General features: G+C 44.8%; 1 protein-coding gene across 5 annotated transcripts in view; it reads left to right on the top strand.

Moving 5' to 3' along the window:
- Positions 1-15,920: 15,920 nt before the first annotated feature.
- Positions 15,921-20,859, top strand: part of Bclaf3 (BCLAF1 and THRAP3 family member 3) — a 71,680-nt gene continuing 66,741 nt past the window's right edge. For 3 of the 5 annotated variants that reach the window (XM_039099970.2, XM_039099972.2, XM_039099973.2), the window contains exon 1: positions 15,935-16,093. The gene's annotated coding sequence lies outside the window, so the exon portion shown is untranslated. Of the gene's footprint in view, positions 16,094-20,859 lie in introns of all 5 variants that reach the window. The other 2 variants (XM_039099968.2, NM_001127568.1) reach the window with 2 other exon arrangements.

Below are 20,859 nucleotides of genomic sequence, written 5' to 3'. Positions count from 1 at the left end.
ACAAAGCTCACCCAAAACTGACATTTCATGCTTCTTTTTCTAAAATCTGTTTAAATGTCTGTTCTTCCCTCATAACAGGAACATCTGAAACAATGTTCATGCCTTTTAAACCAAAACTGTTTTAAAAAATTTCCATCGCAGCCTTATTTATAATAGCCAGAAGCTGGAAAGAACCCAGATGCCCTTCAACAGAGGAATGGATACAGAAAATGTGGTACATCTACACAATGGAATATTACTCAGCTATCAAAAACAATGACTTTATGAAATTCGTAGGCAACTGGAAAATATCATCCTGAGTGAGGTAACCCAATCACAGAAAGACATACATGGTATGCACTCATTGATAAGTGGCTATTAGCCCAAATGCTTGAATTACCCTAGATGCCTAGAACAAATGAAACTCAAGACGGATGATCAAAATGTGAATGCTTCACTCCTTCTTTAAAGGTGGAATAAGAATACCCTTGGCAGGGAATAGAGAGGCAAAGATTAAAACAGACACAGAAGGAGCACCCATTCAGAGCCTGCCCCACATGTGGCCCATACATATACAGCCACCCAATTAGACAAGATGGATGAAGCAAAGAAGTGCAGACCGGGGGCTGGGGATTTAGCTCAGTGGTAGAGCGCTTACCTAGGAAGCGCAAGGCCCTGGGTTCGGTCCCCAGCTCCGAAAAAAAGAACCAAAAAAAAAAAAAAAAAGAAGTGCAGACCGACAGGAGCCGGATGTAGATCTCTCCTGAGAGACACAGTCAGAATACAGCAAACACAGAGGCGAATGCCAGCAGCAAACCACTGAACTGAGAATAGGACCCCCGTTGAAGGAATCAGAGAAAGAATTGGAAGAGCTTGAAGGGGCTCGAGACCACTTATGAACAACAATGCCAAGCAACCAGAGCTTCCAGGGACTAAGCCACTACCTAGGTTTTTTTTTTTTTTTTGGTTCTTTTTTTCGGAGCTGGGGACCGAACCCAGGGCCTTGCGCTTCCTAGGCAAGCGCTCTACCACTGAGCTAAATCCCCAACCCCAAGCCACTACCTAAAGACTATACATGGACTGACCCTGGACTCTGACCTCATAGGTAGCAATGAATATCCTAGTAAGAGCACCAGTGGAAGGGGAAGCCCTGGGTCCTGCTAAGACTGAACCCCCAGTGAACTAGACTGTTGGGGGGAGGGTGGCAATGGGGGGAGGATGGGGAGGGGAACACCCATACAGAAGGGGAGGGGGAGGGATTAGGGGGATGTTTGCCCGGAAACCGGGAAAGGGAATAACACTTGAAATGTATATAAGAAATACTCAAGTTAATAAAAAAAAAGAAAAGAAAAGAAAAAAATTTCCATTTGTTTAAAAATTCTTTTGAGCTTCAGAAAATCATATTGGAGGGAAAATATTTGAGGGTCTTAGAAGGTGATTGAGGCCGATGACGCCAAGTTATGAAGGATAGAGGGTGTGAATAAAGCTTACATCATTGTAGGAAAGGGATTTATCTTTCTTTTAAACTTAAAGAGATTCTTACAGACGTCAAGGAATACACTCTAATTTACCTTCCTCAGGTCAAACTGAGTAACTTACTAACCATTATTTAATCCTTAATTAATAAAATAATGCTACCTACTTAAGCCAGTTTCTTTTTCACAGACAAGCTGTTACTTCCCATCCCAGATACATAGTTAACATGATATCTTCTTCCTCAGCTAGTTTGTCATCCTTTAGCATGTGAATAAAATATCCCAATTCCCCCCTTTTGCTTTCCTTAATGCAACACAGGTGAATTCTCGTTTAAAGGATTCCTTCCAGGACCAAAATTCTCTAACATCCTTGTCTCTTTTCATGGCCTATAACAACGGAGTGCCAATGTGCTGCCAATCAAACTGTTACAGGTTTAAATGTGCACTACCCCCCTCCTCCCCCTGTAGTGGCTATTCCACAGGCCGATTATTATTGGAAAAATGAAGTCGTGATCAGTCGTCAAGTTCTGCAGATGACTCTGCAGAAGATTCCCAACTCTCCTGATGGAACAAAGGTCCTAGAAGCTCTCAGTCATCTGCAGCTGGATGGCCAGTGGAGACCCACTCTGCATGCAGCATCAATAGAGACAGCCAGAACCTGGTATTTTCTGGGCTAGGTCTCACCCATAATGCAGCCACATTTTTTTTTTCCAGGGAGATTGCCTTTCTCAACCAAATTTGCTTATACAGTCTTTGCATAGAGCTGCTTTGGCTAAAAGATTGATTGTAACCCTGATACTGGGGTTCACAGCCTCAATAAGTATGATTTCTAGTTTCGCCTTATCCACTATATCCTTAGTTAAAGAGATTCAGACAGCACATCATGCTGATCAATTGTCCAAAACTGTGTCAATTTCACTCATGATCCAGGAGAATATTGACAGGGGACTTCAGGATAGGCTTAATACTTTAGAGGAAGCAGTCTTTTTTTTTTTTCTTTTTTTTGGAGCTGGGGACCAAACCCAGGGCCTTGCGCTTGCTAGGCAAGCGCTCTACCACTGAGCTAAATCCCCAACCCCTAGAGGAAGCAGTCGTATTTATGGGAAATCAAATTAAAATATATTGTGAGCAGGATCTCAGTGTAGTGCCATTCACTGTTCCATTGGATTTGCATAATTCCCTTGCAATATAACACCTCTGAACATGACTGGTCTAAAATTCAGTCTCATTTAAAGGGGTTTTGGAACAATTTGAATCTGGCTTTGGATATGGATTCCCTACATCATAAGTTCATGGATATTAGTAATTCTAGAGTGGTAGCCATTTCTTTTTTTCCCTCCCCACCCTGGAATCCATTTCTATTGATGTCTGCAGTTTTTGCCTCTGCTGAGCAAGAGTTTCCTCCTCCTCCTCTACCTCCTCCTCCTTTTCTCCTCCTCCTCTCCTCCTCCTCCTTCTCCTCCTCCTCCTCTCCTCCTCCTTCTCCTCCTCCTCTCCTCCTCCTCCTCCTCTTCTCCTTCTTCTCCTTGTCTTCCTCCTCCTTTTTCCTATTCCTCCTCCTACTTCCTCCTTCTTCCTCTCCCTCCACTCCTCTTCCTCTTTTCCTCCTTCTTCCTGGATGACTTTGCTGATGAATGTAAGAATCACAGTTTTATTCCTATTTGATTTGCTTCTCCTTCCAGTCTTCATCAAGCAAGTTGAGCACTTATTAATGACACTCATTATCAGCGTTCACACTCTCAAAACCAAAAAAGAGGGAGATGCTGGGTCCAGCATGGCCTTGGTGTGTTGTGTTTTATAAAAGAGATAAGGAGAGGCAGAGTATGCTTGGTGGATGTGTAGTCAGGTGTGAGGGAAGGGGGTGCCTTGGCAGACCCATGCTGAGGCATCCCTTTCACCTAAGGGACCAGCCACATGACTGTATAGTACAGAATAGAGTTTATTCAGGGCATGGGGAGGGGAGGTTGAAGGTAGTAGAGACAGAGAGAGACGGAGAGAGAGAGAGGACAGGAGTAGAGCATGTGAGGGGAATAGGGAATAAGGACAAAGGGGGAAGGGGTGAGAGGACAGCAGGAGCAAGAAGGCAAGAGCAAGAGGAGAGGGGCAAGGAGCCCCTTTTATAGTGAATCAAGCATACCATTACCAGGTAATGGTGGGGCAGAGCTTGGACAAAATACTAACATTCCTCCATTTTGGTTTAATTAAAAAAGAAAAAACTAGAAAGAGGTGATGGTGGAGCAGGAATAGGGTCGTTGTGGTCTTTAGCTGACTTTGTGGTGATATGTCTCTAGGAAACCTAGGAAAGTGGGTATGGGGATGTTGGCCCGCCCAGTCTTATGAGAGTTGACTGTTTCCTTGCTGTCCAGGGTCTGTGGAACCAGCTGTGGATAGATCAGAAGGAACAGAATAGAAGCTTCTGTGTCTGTGAGAGAAGATAGAAACATCTGGAGGTTGCTTCTCTGGAGCTGTCCTGCATTGTAGTAAGCATCTGGACTTGACAAGATGCTGAAGCACGCGCGCGTGCGCGCGCGCGCGCGCGCGCACACACACACACACACACACACACACACACACACACACGAGAATAGGATTAAGTACATTTGAGAGAAAACATTTTTTCTTTGATGTACATTTGAAATTCAGAGAAGTCCCACCCCCTGGAATAGGTAGTAAGTGGGAACTTTAGGCACATGTACTTATCTGAATGGAGTCTATTTGGTCCATGAGAGGTAGATCTGAGTGGGTTTACTGTAGCTTATAAGTTTACAAAAGAGATAACAACAGGAGTTAACATGAACAGTTTTTAAGATGAGCTTTTCGTGGAACAGAAGAAACAAGAAGGGCTTTTTCCTTCTGTCTAGGAGACTGAATATATGTCACTTTAAATTTAGTTAAGAGACAACCAAAGGAAACTTAAAAGTTGAATTTGTGATTATACAGTTAGATAGCTTTATGTTAGGACAGTGGCATAGCAAGAAGAGGAAGCATAAAGCATTTCGTTGCTGGAAACCGATTTAGGTTCATCTGAACTTGTGCTTATTGTGACGTCTATAAGAAATCTGGCAGTCTTACTAGTTAACGAATTTGTTAATGAGCGAATATAGTGATGGATTACCTTAGGATAAGGAGCTAGGTCTGTTTTCTAGATGTCACAGTTCAGTTACCTTATCTTGCAAAGTAGTCAGAAATCTGGGAACAAATTATAATCTAAGACTCATGTATTAATTAAAATGACAGAGTTCATCTAAAGTCCACTAGCTAAACAGTTCCCTGTGGTCTCCATGGCAACTTGGGCAGAGTCAGTCTGGTTTTCAAGTCTAGAATACAGAGACTTTTTTTCTCTGTGAAATAGATGCAGAGAATTGAGAAATGACACACCTTGACTTTAGGCAATATGAAGCATTTGGCTCTCCATTTTGTCCACACTGTAGACCAAGCTTGGGCAGGGCAATGGTGGTGCTTTTCAGTGTTTCCCCCCCTCCCCATCTTTATTAAATTGGGTATTTCTTATTTACATTTCAAGTGTTATTCCCTTTCCCGGTTTCCATGCCAACATCCCCCAACTCCTACCCCTCCCCTTCTGTGTACCCTCCCCCCAACAATCACGTTCACTGGGGTTTCAGTCTTGGCAGGACCAAGGGCTTCCCCTTCCACTGGTGCTCTTACTAGGCTATTCATTGCTATCTATGAGGTCAGAGTCCAGGGTCAGTCCATGTATAGTCGTCTTTGGGTAGTGGCTTAGTCCCTGGAAGCTCTGGTTGCTTGGCATTGTTGTTCATATGGGGTCTCGAGCCCCTTCAGCTCTTTCAGTCCTTTCTCTGATTCCTTCAACGGGGGTCCCGTTCTCAGTTCAGTGGTTTGCTGCTTGCATTCGCCTATGTATTTGCCATATTCCGGCTGTATCTCTCAGGAGAGATATATACCACAATCTAGGTAGCCTCTTGTAGCTATGTCTATTATCTTCTGAGACCTTTGCAGGATAAGCTGTTATGCCCCAGGAGTCTCTGTCTGACATAAGTTTAAGTATATTAATAATTGGTAGACTTCTGACAAGTTTGAAAGGTGTATCGATTGGTCAAATTTGAATTAGACAACTTGTGTTTGTTAAATTATTTGAGAATGTATATAGTAAATAAAACATAGCTTAGTAGTGGTAGCAAAAATCATAATTTACTAACGCAGAATAGGAGGGAATATCTTAATTGTTAAGTGACTTTGACAGGTTGCATATTATAGAAAAACACATTTTGCATTAGTAGAGAAACATTTAGCTTAGAGTTGGTGTGGACCAGAATGTAAAGAAATAAGAGAGCCAACAGTGGGGGACTGTGACCATGGTGACAGAAAGTGAGTGTGTCCAGGCAGGTTCAGGCCTATGACACGAACTGAGTGGGTGGGCAGGCCATGGGAACAGCCAGTCTGTGGAGCTAGGGAGAGACAGGCGTCCATGTGCAGTTCTGGTCACGCAGCATGAGGAGCCACAATAACAGTGTGCATGCATGCCCCAGGTAGCATGGGATCACAGCCACACTGAAAGGCAGTGGTGGCAATAGTGATGGGTATCAAGGGGCGGTGCCATTGCACACTCGAGGCTCAGAAGCAAGTAGGTGGGGCGGGGCTTCCCCCTAGCATCTGGAAGCCCCAGCACAGTGATTCCAGCTGTGGGCCCGTGCTGCCCACCCCGCCTATCATGGTGGGTGGCAGAAGGGAAGCGCCTGAGGTTCTCCTAGCAATTCGACTCAAGGCAGAATTGAGAAGGTAGGGGCGGTGCAGGGCTGAGGCAGGAGAAGCCGGTGGAAGACAAAAGTGTGCCTGCAGCAGTCCAGGGCAGGCTCAGGAGACTAGAGAAGGCAGTGGCGACAGCAACAGGGGCAGGTGGAGTGGGTCGGGGTTGGGGTGGGAGAAGCAGCTCTGGTGCAGGGCTGTGTGTACACTTTTCCTGCGGTGGCAGGGCTCGAGCTCAGTTCATGAGCCCTGAGCAAGGTGAGGGAAGCACAAGGGAGCAGGGCAAAAGCTGCTTTTCGTGGCTGTATCAGAGCTCAGGCGGCCAGGCAGAGGTGGTGGCAACCTTGGCTGGCAGAGTACAGGAGCCCCACTCAAGACAGGGTGTAAGTGTAGGGGTGGTGGATGGTCAGGCAAGGGAAAGCAACATCTCAGCAGAAAGAGACACCAGTAAGGGGTGGGACCAGACTTGGTTTTCACCAGGTGAAATGGCAGAGCAGAGCAAATGGCAAGACAATGAGGGAGGGGAAGAGGGAAACCTGTGCTATGGATCGCTAGCAAGAGAGTTGTTTTAAAGTGCCAGTTTAGTGGCCATGTAGAGATATTGCTTGCTGAATACTGTGAACTAGACAGCGACATCTCAGTAGGTAGGGACAAAGCAGTGAAGACCAACTCTTTGGGTGAGACTAGGGTTACTAACTACCCCTACCAGTGTCCTGAGGATACTATTAATAACCATAGAGACTGACAGCCAGCCAGGCAGGACCACAAGGTCGTTGTAAGGTTCAAATCAAGTCTTAACTACTGGGAGACTGTAGGGCGCCCTCCAGTGGTGAACAATGGTACTGCGCATGCGCAGGTTTTGCACCTGGTGTCAGTTGGCCGGTAATATGCTAATGAGGGGGCGGTACCATGCTAGTGAGGTGATTCATTCTCCGCCAATCCCTGGAGGACAAGTAGCAGGGGTGATAGTGGGGTGATAGTGGGGTGATTCGTGCTCCACCAATCCCTGAAAGACAATTAGCATAGCCCCAGCCTGTTTGTGTATATAAGGCGAGCGCTTTTGCCGCTTGAGGTCCCCGTATCAGCAATGAAGGTGTCCTGCAATAAAGACTGTTGACAAGGATCCGACGGTGTTGCGTCTTCCTTGCCACACGAGGTGGGCGCGACAGGAGACCCCCAAGTGAGACAGGAGAATGGAGTTTAATGCAAAAGCGAGAGGTTTATTTTTCAATGCATTGGGGTTGACCTTAATTAGCCCCCTCGTGGTGAGTGACTGGAAAGCGACCCCAAATGCCTGGAACAAGCAGTTTTTATACTTTTTAGGGTTACAGGTTGCATCAGCAATGTTACAGTTTTAAACTTATTGGCTAAGCATATTGACCTTTGAATCTATTGGCTAGCAAGCATATGACATGCATTCAAACTCTACCTGGGACCAGAGGATCAGGTGACTATCAATGGAACTTGGCCTAGCCTTGACCCAAGGCGGGAAGCTGGTACTTTGCCTAATCTTGACCCGAGGCAGTGGGTGTAAAGCTGGTGAAAGCCCTTAGGGTCCTCAAAACCTACATACTTTCTAACAGGCAAAGCCTCTTTTTTTTTTTTTTTGGTTCTTTTTTTTTTTTTTCGGAGCTGGGGACCGAACCCAGGACCTTGCGCTTCCTAGGTAAGCGCTCTACCACTGAGCTAAATCCCCAGCCCCCGAGGCAAAGCCTCTTAATAACTCTTATGCTTCAGCAAGAACTAGGGTCCTTCATCGTCACATGATGGTGTGGGTGCTAGGCTCTAGGCTGGTGCCTTGAGTGACAGAGAGCAGTTCACCAGGCCTGGGATTTCTCAGCAGCAAAAAAGGAACCATCTTGGAAGAGAGAGGAAAATCTTATCCAAATGAAAATGTCCTAGAACAAGGGTCAGTGAAAAAAACTGAATGTCTCCATCCTCAAGCACAGGGGTAGCTCTGAACTCAAGAACTCTTCCCTGGGACCACGGGTATGTTTACACTGACCAGTGGGGGAGGGGTCTTACCAGTTCTCAGAAGGTTGGGCTATCGAGCGTTGGCTATACATGTGGTAGCAGGGGGCATGCAAACCTTTGGAGTTTCCTAAATCCAAGTCTCTGCACCAAATGTTGTGGTTTAGAAAAAGTAAGGGAGAAGGAATATGTTTGGTGAATGTGTAGTCAAGTGTAGTCAAGAAGGGCGTGCCTTGGTGGGCCCATGGTGAGGCATCCCTTACCCCTGAGGGACCAGCCACATGACTGTACAATATAGAATAGAGTTTATTCAGGGTGGGGGGTTGTTGAGAGGGTAGTAGAGACAGAGAAAGGCAGAGAGAGTAGAGTAGAGACAGGCCATGAGCATGTAGAGAGAGGGGGGAGGGAATGGGGAGAGAGGGGGGAAGGGGTGAGAGGACAGAGCAAGAGAGCAGAAGGGGTAAGCAGCTTTTATAGTGAGTTAGGTAACTGTGGGGTGGAGCTTAGACAAAATGAGTACGTGGTGCTGACTGAATGACATGGTTCCAGCCCCTGGGACAAGGCCAGTGGTGGTGGTCCTCCCCAAGTGTCAATGGCTGCCATGGGCATAAGGCTTGTTTGTATAATAATGTACATATTTGACATTCCTCCTTAGAGGAATGTCCTCCCGGACATTAATGTTAATGATTCCATGATAATCAGAGGCAGCACAAGTCCAGGAGGCAAAGGTGTGGCTAATGTCTCAGCAAAACGGTAAACACTGGGACTTTCAGGACAGCCCTTAAGACTGGGGAAAGCAACTCTAAAAAACATGGGCTTAATATATGTATATCAAATTTCTCGGTTGGGGATTTAGCTCAGTGGTAGAGCACTTGCCTAGCAAGCGCAAGGCCCTGGGTTCGGTCCCCAGCTCCGGAAAAAAGAAAAAAAAATTTCTCAACTATGCAAAATAGAAGGATGCAATGTGAGTTATGAGGGGCTTCATGAGTCTGAAGGAACAAAGGCAGCTCCACCATGAGCAAGCTTGTCAGAAAGATACAAAGGCAGGCAGATTCCTGAGTTCAAGGTCAGCCTGAGATGCTGAGCCCAGGCCCAGGCCCAGGCCCAGGTGTGGTAGGAATGGTAATTACAGGGCAGGGTCCCACCCAGGTAGTTAGAATCTGTGCTTAACAGAGGCAGGCAGGTCTCTGAGTTCTTTTGCAATGTTGAAAGAAAATGTGTGCTTGCTGTCTCCTAAGAATCACAGGGCAGGGTTGGGGATTTAGCTCAGTGGTAGAGCACTTGCCCAGTAAGCTCCAAGCCCTGGGTTCGGTCCTCAGCATTGGAAAGAAAGAAAGAAAGAAAGAAAGAGAGAGAGAGAGAGAGAGAGAGAGAGAGAGAGAAAGAGAGAGAGAGAGAGAGAATGAATCACAGAGGGAGCCTGAATAAATAACTGAATTGATATAAAAATAAAATCAGCTTTTGGTCTGCATGAGATGAGCTAGCAAAAAGCACTTGCACTTCTTTCGAATTTTTCTCTAGCAAGAGCTGAGCCAGAGTTTATAGACTAGCAAGAAATTGCTGTCTAGAGCGGAGCAGAACACAGACACAGGCATGCATGTGCGTTTGCGCGCGCGCGCACACACACACACACACACACACACACACACACACACGCAGAGAGAGAGAGAGAGAGAGAGATAAAGAGAGAGAGAGAGAGAGAGAGAGAGAGAGAGAGAGAGAGAGGAGAACACAGAAGAGAACGAGAACAAACACAATCTGGAGAGCCCTCTCAGCAGAACCTAGGGCTTGTACCCATGATTTGGCTTCCAGTCGTGTCTTTTCCCAACTTCCAAACACCCCTTCTCTCTAGAACCTCTCTCCAAGCCAAGACTGGTCCTTGGAAGATCTCTTAATTCTAGTCTAGCTTGTTCTATATACTTAGTTGCAGGGTAGCCAAGGTTACACAGAGATTCCCTGTCTCAAACAAACACTGAAAACAACAATAAGAAACACGTTTTTCTCTCTCTTTAACTGTGTGTGCATTTTGTCATTATGTGTGTATGTATGTTTCTCTGTTCTTTGTGAATTATTTTTAGACTCATCTCTGACCTTTGTCAAGACAACAGATGGTACTTGGCTCCATTGTCTATCTATTTCTGAAAGGTAGAAGTTTTAAGGTTGCCCCCCTAGACAAAAGTTTAGAGCAGAAAAAAGAAACTGGTTGGGCCCTGGAACTGCAATTACACCAGCCAGTTCAACAACTCTCTCCCAGGAACTAGCTGATCATAAAGTTAGATTAAAATCTTAAAGAACAATTTTAAACCACACAGCATCTTTTTTTTTTTCCGGAGCTGAGGACCGAACCCAGGGCCTTGCGCATGCTAGGCAAGTGCTCTACCACTGAGCTAAATCCCCAACCCCCTTAAAGAACAATCTTGAGAAACAGGAAGCTTCTCCCAGGAACTGGCAGACCATAAAGTTAAACAATCTTGAGAAAGAGGAAGCTTCTCCTTGTGATTTTTCACTGGTATTCTCAACATTTTCCAATGACGCCCTCCCTACCCTCTTGGGTTGTGGTTTGTTCCTTTAAATTCCCCTTCTCTTAGCTACTGGGGGTCGAACTCTACTGCCCCTACGTGGGATACGAGTCTCGACCCCAGTGCACTATCAATAAACCTCATGTAAATTACAGCAAGGACGGTCTTACTTGAGTTCTTAGGGGGGTCGAGTCATCCCGAGACTTGAGTGAGGGTCTCCCCGCTCTGGGGGTCTTTCATTTCCATGGAGAAAGCAGGTAAAGAATTTGTATATAGGGGCTGGGGATTTAGCTCAGTGGTAGAGCGCTTACCTAGGAAGCGCAAGGCCCTGGGTTCGGTCCCCAGCTCCGAAAAAAAGAACCAAAAAAAAAAAAAAAAGAATTTGTATATGATGGTGGGAATGATGGCTCTTCCCTGTGATCCACCATTTGTGAGGAGTTCGTGGTCATCCTCAGCTGCATAGCAAGTTTGAGACAAGCCTGGACTACAGGAGACTTTGTCTCAAAATAAAACAAATCCATTTGCACATAGCAACAGTTCTTTGTGTGTATATGAACATTGCCTCTACATATATACGAAGAATACTACTTAGATATGCTATCATTGAACTTTCCTATTACTTTCCTTGTCCTTCATGAAATCACAAACCTGTTACCATATATCAAGTATGCTGAGTATAAGGAGTTTGTATAGTAAGTTATGCTAAAATACCAATCCATGCATTTCAATGGGTTACTTATACCAACAATGTACTAGCATACATACATAGCCATTGAAGGTCTGCTTTGGTTCTTCTGCCTGGAACCGAAACTCAAGGAATCAACCATATGTGAGATCTTACAGGTGTTGTTTTTTTCTTCAAAGAGTTTCTGCATCACAGACTAGTGCTGCCCATTAACTATTAGTACAGTCCACTCTAGTGCCATATTACATCTCTATCCACATGCACTGTATATTAAAAACTTGTGTTTAAAGATATTACTCAGCGGTTGAGGGGGATAGCTAAGCAGTAGCTCTCTTCCCTAAGATTCCCAAAGCTCTGGATTCAATTCCCTCCACCACAATAAGAATAAATAAATGAAAAACATGAGCAAATGTAAAGTTCCCCTACGAGCAACTCTGGAAGTAGGGCTCAGCAAGAAGAGCCTCTGTGTGAGTCTGATATACACTCAAGTTGAAGAACCAGTTCCTGTCATTTGTTTTCCCTGTAAGGCAGTTGAATAGTGGAATCGTGGATACCTTAAAATGTGTTTTGTCATGATCTGACTGTCAACTTGACTATACTGAGATAGATGCCTAGTGACACACACTTCTGGGTGTGTCTGTGGGGGTGTTGTCAGAGGTGATTGACATGTAGAAGAGCAACTGATGGGGAATATAGCGGGGTGTGGGTCGCAACATCCAAATAGGCCTGGGGCTCAAATGTAATAAAGGTAGAGAAAGGAAGATGCCTATCCAGAGTGTGAAAGCTCTATATTTATTCAGTGGATGTGGCCATGGTATCTTCGGTGGCCACCAGATTCTAGTCTTCAGCTTCTCAACACCTACTCCCACAGATACTCTCTAAGATTGTAGGCAATCATGATGCCATTTGTTCTGAGATGTCCAGCTTTCTCGGACTGAGTAGCTAACAGGTTTTTGCTTCTGAAGGGGACAGTCATTGTTTGGATTATCCAGCATCTAATTGTGGGACCTAATCTAACAAATTCTTTTTTGTAGTTGAATATGTGTTTGTGTGTGTTATGAGAGACTTTTCCTCTCACACCATCCATTCCCCTTGTACCACCCATATACACACCACTGCTCAGCCTACATAGGGAACCCTCAACAGACTCAAGTGGTTATTTCAGCCAAGTCCAACTTGGTGAAACAAGGACTTTTATCAGGGTTGCTAAAAGAGTGTGGGTATGGAGTGACCCTTAGGAACATAGATGACTCAGAAGCAGCTCTATCACTAAAAATCCACCCCAATGTGGGTTACAGCCCAGGAATTCTGCACCCCTGAAACTCTGCAAGCTTGTAGGCAACTCAGCAGGTGCCACAAAACACTGTCTTAGGCAGCCCAGCCGTCTCTAGGCAGCTTGACTTGACATATGTGTGTGTGTGTGTGTGTGTGTGTGTGTGTTTACAACTAATATATAATATATATTTCACAGATATATATATATATATATATATATATATATACAACTAATATGTGTCTCCTCTTTCCCTCCCTCCTGCAGAGAATGTTTTAATTCAGAGGAAACTGTTGTTCAAAATATGGGTTTAAGTTGAATAGAAAGTTTGTGGGAAGCGAGAGCTCTATGATCAGTGAAGACTGTGTGCTCAGAATATATAGCAAGGATGAGGACTGTAGCTCCAAATAATAAGATTTGAAAATGGATCATTTTAGAAACAGAGCAGTCAGGTGTTGCCTAACTTTTGCCATCATAATATGGCATTGTCATATATAAAGTTCATGCTCGAGAACCACATAGTTGAGCAACAAAAAAGAACCACATTTTAAGTAGATTTATGATTTTTAAAATGTATATATAGATATATTCAAAGCTATTACAGAATGGGTGGCTCATAGGGTGATGGTTTGGACATGACTGGCAGATTTTCTAGAGCAAGTACCATGAGAATAGATGGGCATAGCAGAAGTTAAGGTTATTTGGTGGCTGGAGAGATAGAACAGTTGGTAAAGTGCTTGCACTACAAGCCTGGGGACTGGAGTTTGATGCCTGAAATTCAAGTAAACAAGCTGTGTGTGGTAGGTGCCAATTTTTCAATCCAGACTGGCAAGAAGATCTCTGGGCTTGCCAGCTAGCCAACTTAAACTAATTGGTGAGCTCTGGTGTTCTAGTTAGGGTTTCTATTGCTGTCATGAAACATCATGACCAAAGAGGAAGTTAAGGGGGAAAAGACTCATTTTCTTTTCACTTCCACATTGTAGCCCATTACTGAAGGAAGGTACAAAAGGAACTCCTGCAGAGCAGGAACCTGAAGGCAGGAGCCGATGCAGAGACCATGGAGGGGTACTGCTTTACTTGCTTGCTCTCCATGGCTTGCTCAACCTGCTTTCCCAGATGTAAGGAGCCGTATTGGATTTGGGCCTGAACCCAGGACCACCAGTCGAGGGATGGCACCACCCATAATGACCACTAATTAAGAAAATGCTCTACATGGAGGTATGTCATGGAGGTATTTTTCTCAATTGAGTTTCCCTTCTTTCGCATGACTCTAGCTCATGTCAAATTGGCATACAACTAGCCAAAACATTGAGGCTCAGTGAAAGACCTTGTCTAAGAAAAGTGAAGGCAGTCTGCTCCTGAGAAACCATACTTGAGATTTACCTGTCACTTCGACTGCATATACATGTCAACGACGGGGTAGGGGGGGCAGAGTGTACCTGGAAGAGAATGGGGGACAAGAGACGCGAAGAAGGACGCCAAGACAAGAGTCTGATCAAGGCAACAATTTTATTTTTCCCCAAGGCTATATTTATACCATAACATGGGTAACAGAGGGAGGGGGGAAGTAAGAAACATTTACGCAGGCCAAGGACACAATATTCGTGTGCTCAGGGAATCAGCTGATGTTGACAGGATGTCAGAAAGGTCACAGGTTTGTCATATCTATTAGTCAGCAGGATGTTGGTTTTTCAGAAAGGTTACAGGTCATCACATTGTGTATCTTGATGTAAGATGTACTTCTCAGCAGGAGAACTTTATCATACTATTATTTATCTTGACCACCAGATTTGTATTAGTCTTCTGCAGCTGGCTGGGGATTTTCCATGAACCCAGTCATACTTAATTCTAACCATAATAATAACATCAACAATGGAGGGCTTCAAGGGCATCGCTCCCAACACATATGCACACTTGTATGCCCCCCTTCAGAAACTTTAAAGGTCATTTGGGTTAAAGAGTCTAAGGAAAAATGATTTACTCATTCAGGCTGGATTCCTTGGGATGATGCTAGTAAATGGCAGGAAGAGGAGAAGGAACACCATGCTGTCAGGAGGTGACAGTAACAAGGGAGGTTAACGCTTAGTTCTACCAGGCAGTAGGAAACTCTGGGAGAGATTATTTTATTAGGGAGAAAATGTGTATTAAACCTGTCAGTGGGGGAAACTTCAAAGGAAAAGAGGACACATCCCCTTAGAGACGTTATAGAGTATATGAGAAAAGAAAATTTGAAAGTAGCCAGATTGGGAGCAGAGCTTGCACACTGAGTGCATGGTGCTGGGTTCCATAGACAGAGACAGAGTGATAAATGGTTGGGGGGAGGGCGGCAATCCTAGGGAGATAGATTTATTAGTACAGTGTTTGCTGGATCAGGACCTGAGTCGGAGCCCCAGAACTTGTGCAAAAGAAGACTGGTGTGGTGGCACGAACTTGTTAACCCCAGTAGTGAGGATGCAGAGATAGGAAGATCCTGGGGACTTGCTAGCCAGTCAGCTTAGCCTACTTGGAAAAGTTTCAGACCAGTGAGAAACCCTGTCATACTAAAAGAAAGGTGGACCGTACTCCTCAAGGAACAACACCCAAGGTTACCCTCTGGGGTGCATGCGCGCGCGCGCGCGCGCGCACACACACACACACACACACACACACACGGGAAGTACACATGGACATACAAACAGAGTCCTATAGTCAGAAAATAGGAGGAAGAACAGAGGAGAGAAAGGAGGAAGAAAAAAGAAATTATAAAAGAGAGGAGAGCAGACAGAGGGGTTGGTATTTATTGGGACCATTAACCTATATGGAAATCTCCAAAGTTCCCATTTCCCGTTTCATTTGAGGCTATGGGAAGTGATGAAAAGTTGGAGGGTTGGTTAGAAATTAAATACGTAGGAACAGAGGTCAAGGAGAAGCAGGCTCAGATGTGTAGATTCTGGATAGGCTTTGAGGGCTACATAAAAAGCTAGAAATGCTTGGCGGATACCTATCTCTGCCTCTTGGTGTGTCTATCTGCACACAAGGCAGGAAGACCCAGGCGACCAAGTGAGGGCTGATCTCTAGGCCTTGATCCTCAACTCCAAAGAGCTCTGGACTTGCACCATCTGGTACTTCCCTTCTTCTAGCCTGATAAACTCCCAAGCATTCAGCCTCTCAAGGAGCCACGGCGAGCGCAGCCAGCAAAAGGCGCTAGAGAGCCCGCTGGAGCAGTGTGGGCGGGGCTCGAAGCCGGAGCTTCTCCTTGAAAGCAAGTTTGGCGGGAGGCGGACACTGTGGGCGGGGCCAGAGGGGGTGGGACCAGACCATTCCGGAAGGAAGTGGTTCCTGGTCTTCGGCCCGCGGGGGTAGCTGGGTGCTTGTTGGAGCAGGAGGCGGGAGCTGAGCGAGGGGCTAGGCCTTGAGGGAGCGGCGGCGGCTGTGGTGTCGGAGCCTTGGGCGACAGCGACGGCTATGGTGACAACTTCCCTGAGGGGTGAGCGCTCCGGGGAGCGGGCGGAGTGAGGAAGCCCGGGCCTGCCAGGGAGGGAGGGTGTGTCTTTCGCCCGTGAGTGGCGGTTCTCACGGTGGCGGGAGGGGCGGCGGGAAAGGGGCGGCGGACGGACTTGGCTTTTCAGGGTACCGCATCCCTTCTCCCCTCACGCTGGGCCGGCGCCTTCCCTTTGAGGCTGCCGCCCTAGCAAAACAGGCCCCGGCGCGCGCTTGGCTTTTCTCTCAGGTTCCAAGGCTGTCCCACCCGTGCCTTTCGCGAGCCGCCGCTAGCCTGGGCACCTGCCCACCCCACCCCCCTCAGTTTTCTCCGCCCACGGAGTCGGGCAGGTGCCAGTCTCGTGCGGTGTCTCTCCAGGGATTCAGGGAGGGGGCGGTGCCCCGAGACTGAGCCCGAGGACGCGGAGCCCTCGGGAGCGGAGCTCCGGGCTTTGTCCGCGAGAGATGCTCTAGCTGCAGGAGCCGCATCTTCCCCGTGAACGTCGAAGTATTCCCCTCTGTGAGGAATTTAGTCAACTGTGCCACGGGTCAGGACCGCCCTAGAGAAACTCAGCCCTCCACAAATATTTCCTTTTTCGGGCTTTTCGAGTTACACCTTGAGTGGCTGCTTCCCTGAAACAAATTACAAACTACCAGGAGAAAATAGGGCCCTCGAGGCTCCTGGTCAGGCTACCTTTTGACCATTTTTTTTTCTTTTGTAAGCCTGTAAAGCTAGGCCCTCCCCGATGCCAAGCAAGCACTCCGCCACAGAGATAGTGTCTTGCTCGACGCAAGCTGGTGTTTAGCTTGTTCTGTTGGTCAGGCTGGGCAGTCCTCGAACTTTGTACCCACTCTCCATCCCGAGTACTTGGGATTAGGCATGTTTAAGCGTTTTTTGCCCCCCTAGATGTGAACAGGTCCAAAACTTTAAAAGGCTTTGCTGTACTTTCATAATGAGCCTTGTTGGTTTGTTCATTTAGTTGAGGCTTTCTTTCTTTCTTTTTTTTTTCTCTCCTTTTTTCTTTTTTTGGAGCTGGGGACCGAACCCAGGGCCTTTCGCTTGGTAGGCAAGCGCTCTACCACTGAGTTAAATCCCCACCCCCACCCCCTTTTTTTTAAAAGAGAGTCTTTAAAGAAAGGATGGCCTTGAACTCACTGTAGCCAAGGATAGCCTTGAATTTCTGATTTCCTGTCTCTGGGCCCTAGATGCTAGGATTGCTTGGTGATGCCAGTTGTGCCTGCTTTATTTTCCTCGGTTGATGATAGCAGTTCAGCTTCTCATTTACTCAGTGTTCTAAAAAGTAAAACAAGTTAGTGAGGGTTTTTCTAAGTGAACAAGGGATTTGAAATTATGACTTCTTTCAATTAAAAATATATCTGATTACCTTGACTAAATCACTTAACTTTTCCTAAGGTATTTCCTCAGCAATGATTTATAATGCTTGTCTTACCTTTCTTTTTAGGGTCATATGAGACCTTTATGAAAAGTACATTTCACATACTTTGTCTTACTGCAAGTTTTACTTTCCTGTAAAAATTTTAGAGCACAGAAGCAACTTGAAGCACAAAAAATAAAAATGTGAATTTTTCTGGAGCCGCGGAAAATGGCCTAGTCAGTAAAGTCAGTAAAGTACTTGCTGTGAAATCATGAGAACCGGGGTTAAAATCTCTAGTACTTGAATAAAAAACCAGCACCAAAGTATTTGTCTCTAATCCCAGCTCTCAGAAAACAGCCAGGAGAGTTTCTGAGGCTTGCAATCCATTCAGTTAAGCTGAAATGGTGAGCTTCAGGTGGTATGAAAGATTCCTGTCTTTAAACAAGAATGTAGAGAGCTGCTGAGAAAGATGTATTTCTCCACTCTTCTTGTGCTTGCATACACATGGATACACACACACACACACACACACACACACACACACACACACGGACATACATATCATTTTAAAAAGTTCCAGTTTTTGAAAAACTATTCTGGGGGTGTAGGCATGGAGTAGCAGTGATAGAGTACTTGTCTAGCATGTTTGAAGCCATGATTTGTATTTCAAGAACTCAAAAGGTAGAGACAAAAGATTGCAAAATCTGGTGTGTGTTTCTGAAGTGCTGTGAATTGAGCCCAGGATATCCTGCATGTCAGGCAATCACTTTACCAATGTATCTGAATCACTGGCCCTCAGTTTTTGTTTTGTTTTTTGTTGAGCAGGATGTCACTGTATGGCTCAAATTTGCTTTAGGCTCTTGAGCATTTTTGGATTACAGGTATGTGGGACAAAGTCTGGTTGAGAATCAGAAATTTGAGGCCAGTCTAGACACTAATAAGACCTTGAGGGGTTGAGGATTTAGCTCAGTGGTAGAGCTCTTGCCTAGCAAGCACAAGGCCCTGGGTTCCGTCCTCAGCTCAGGAAAAAAAAAAGACCTTGTTATACTGGGTATAGTGGGTCAGTCATGCCTTTAATTCTAGCACTAAAGAGTAGAGACAGGCAGATCTCTCTCTGAGTTTGAGGCCATCCTGTCCTGTGTAGTGAGTTCTAGAGCTATAGAACTGTCTTTAAATAACAACAACAAAAACAAACAAAAAATAGTGTTTCAAAAACTCTGCTGTGATACTCTTTGGTCTCACCACATTCTTTCATACTCTCAAGTTTGAACTTTAAGTTGTTTTTCATAGTATATAAATTGTATATTGAACATAGCTCCCTTTTTCATTTTTTTTTTTTTGAGATAGGGTCTTTTTTTTTTTTTTTTTTGGTTCTTTTTTTTTTCCGGAGCTGGGGACCGAACCCAGGGCCTTGCGATTCCTAAGCAAGTGCTCTACCACTGAGCTAAATCCCCAACCCCTGAGATAGGGTCTTATTTAGATCATCTTGACTCAAATTTATAGTCCTTTTACCTGGACCTAGATTTTTTATCATCTGCCCCTATATCTTAAGTGTTGAAATTTCAGGCATGTGTATATCACACTTGGTTTATACCAGTGAGTGGGTCTCAACCTTCCTACAGTTCCTCATGTTGTGGTGAGCCCCCCCCCCCAACATAAAATTACTTTCCTTGATACTCCATAACTGTAATTTTGCAACTGTTAGGAAACATAATGCAAATATTTGTGTTTTCTGATGGTCTTAGGGGATCCCTGTGAAAAGGTCCATAGACCACTAAAGAGGTTGTGACTCAGGTTGAAAAACACTGTTTTATATGGTGCTAGGGACTGAGCTTACGGCTTTGTGAATGCTAGGCAGACGCTGTACTAATTAAGTGGTATCCTGGGCTTTCTTCCTTTGTTAATTTTTAAATCTTGTAACTGAACACATATATCACATATATATTCTTTAATTTTTACTGATAAATATACTTACCACAGTGAGAGAGAGAGGGAGAGGGAGAGGTGTTTTTATTCATGTCAGTGATGTATGTTAAGACCAGAGGTTTGATATCAAGTGTCTTCCTTGATTGTTGTCTATCTTATTTTTAAATGTTTATTTATTATTAGACTTGTGGGAGTGTATGCATGCATGTGTGCTGGTACACATGTAGAGGTCAGACAACTTCGTGGAGTTAGTTCTCTACTTTTACATGGATTTGAGAGATCAACTCAGTTTGTCAGGCTTATGTGCCAAAAGTCTTTATCTGCTGATCTAGCTCATTGTCCTGTGCCTTATTTTTGAGACAGAGTGCTGGATTGGCTGGCCAGCAAATGCCTTTCCAGCCCAGGAGTTATAGTTGTGCTGCTGTGCTAGCTTCTATGTAGGTAATAGGGATCTGAACTCAGGTCTTCTTACATGGTAAAGACTTTATTGGTGGTGCTGTTCCTTTAGCCTCCTACAATGAATTTTTGACTGGCCACTGTTTTTAGAGAATTTGATTGTTTAGCCTTTTTGTCTATATACACTATAGCCCAGTCTGACTTCAGACTAACTGTATAGCCAAGTCTGGCCTCAAATTCATAGATATCCTCCAGCTTCCAGCCTCCAAAGTGCCAGGATTATAGGTGCAAGCAACTACATTTGGCTTCATTGTCAGTATTACTTTTTTTTTTTAGCTTTTAAATAAATAGCTCTTTAGGACTGGAGAGATAGATGACTTGACAGTTAAGAACACTTGTTTCTCTTTAGAAAACCTGGATTCAGTTCTCAGCACCCACATGATTGTTCACAAATATTGAAACTCCAGTTCCAGGGTATCTGATGATCTTTTTTGGCATTAGTGGGTACTACATGTACAAATAGTCAATACATAGCATACATACAGACCCACACTCAAACACATAAAGTAAAAAATGTTTAAAAATACTATTTTATACTTATTTAGTGTATATATGCATGTTCATGGCATAGCATGTGTGTGGAAGAGAAAAAGACTTGTAGACTCCTAAAAAATGGGTTCTAGAGATCCAACTCAAGTCTTTGTGCTTGTATGGCAAGAACATTTACCTACTGAGCTATGTCCCCAGCCTGTGAAAACATTTGTATTTTTTAGTGGTCTACCTTTGTATTTAGCCTCTTTCTAATGTATTCACTTTTCAAATACTTTACCTCCTGGAACCAAAGTGAGAATGATAAGCAGAGTGGGCTTCTGTGTGTGCTTATGGCTCTTCCTTATAAAGAATGGTGATAATGCAACACACGCTTTGTGACAATGAGAATAAGCCATACCTGCTCTCCTCACTTTTGCTCTCCCCTTTCTTCAGAGCTCCTTACTGATCACCCTCTTATTCCTGTGGTTTCTTGCTACAGAGGCTTTCATGGAGAATTTTTATTCTTTGAATTTGTAAATACTCG

This window comes from Rattus norvegicus, chromosome X (assembly GCF_036323735.1).
Source record: "Rattus norvegicus strain BN/NHsdMcwi chromosome X, GRCr8, whole genome shotgun sequence".
Classification (NCBI taxonomy): Eukaryota; Metazoa; Chordata; class Mammalia; order Rodentia; family Muridae; genus Rattus; species Rattus norvegicus.
The sequence above is the reverse complement of the archived record's forward strand: the minus strand, read 5'-3'. Positions and strand labels throughout refer to the sequence as shown.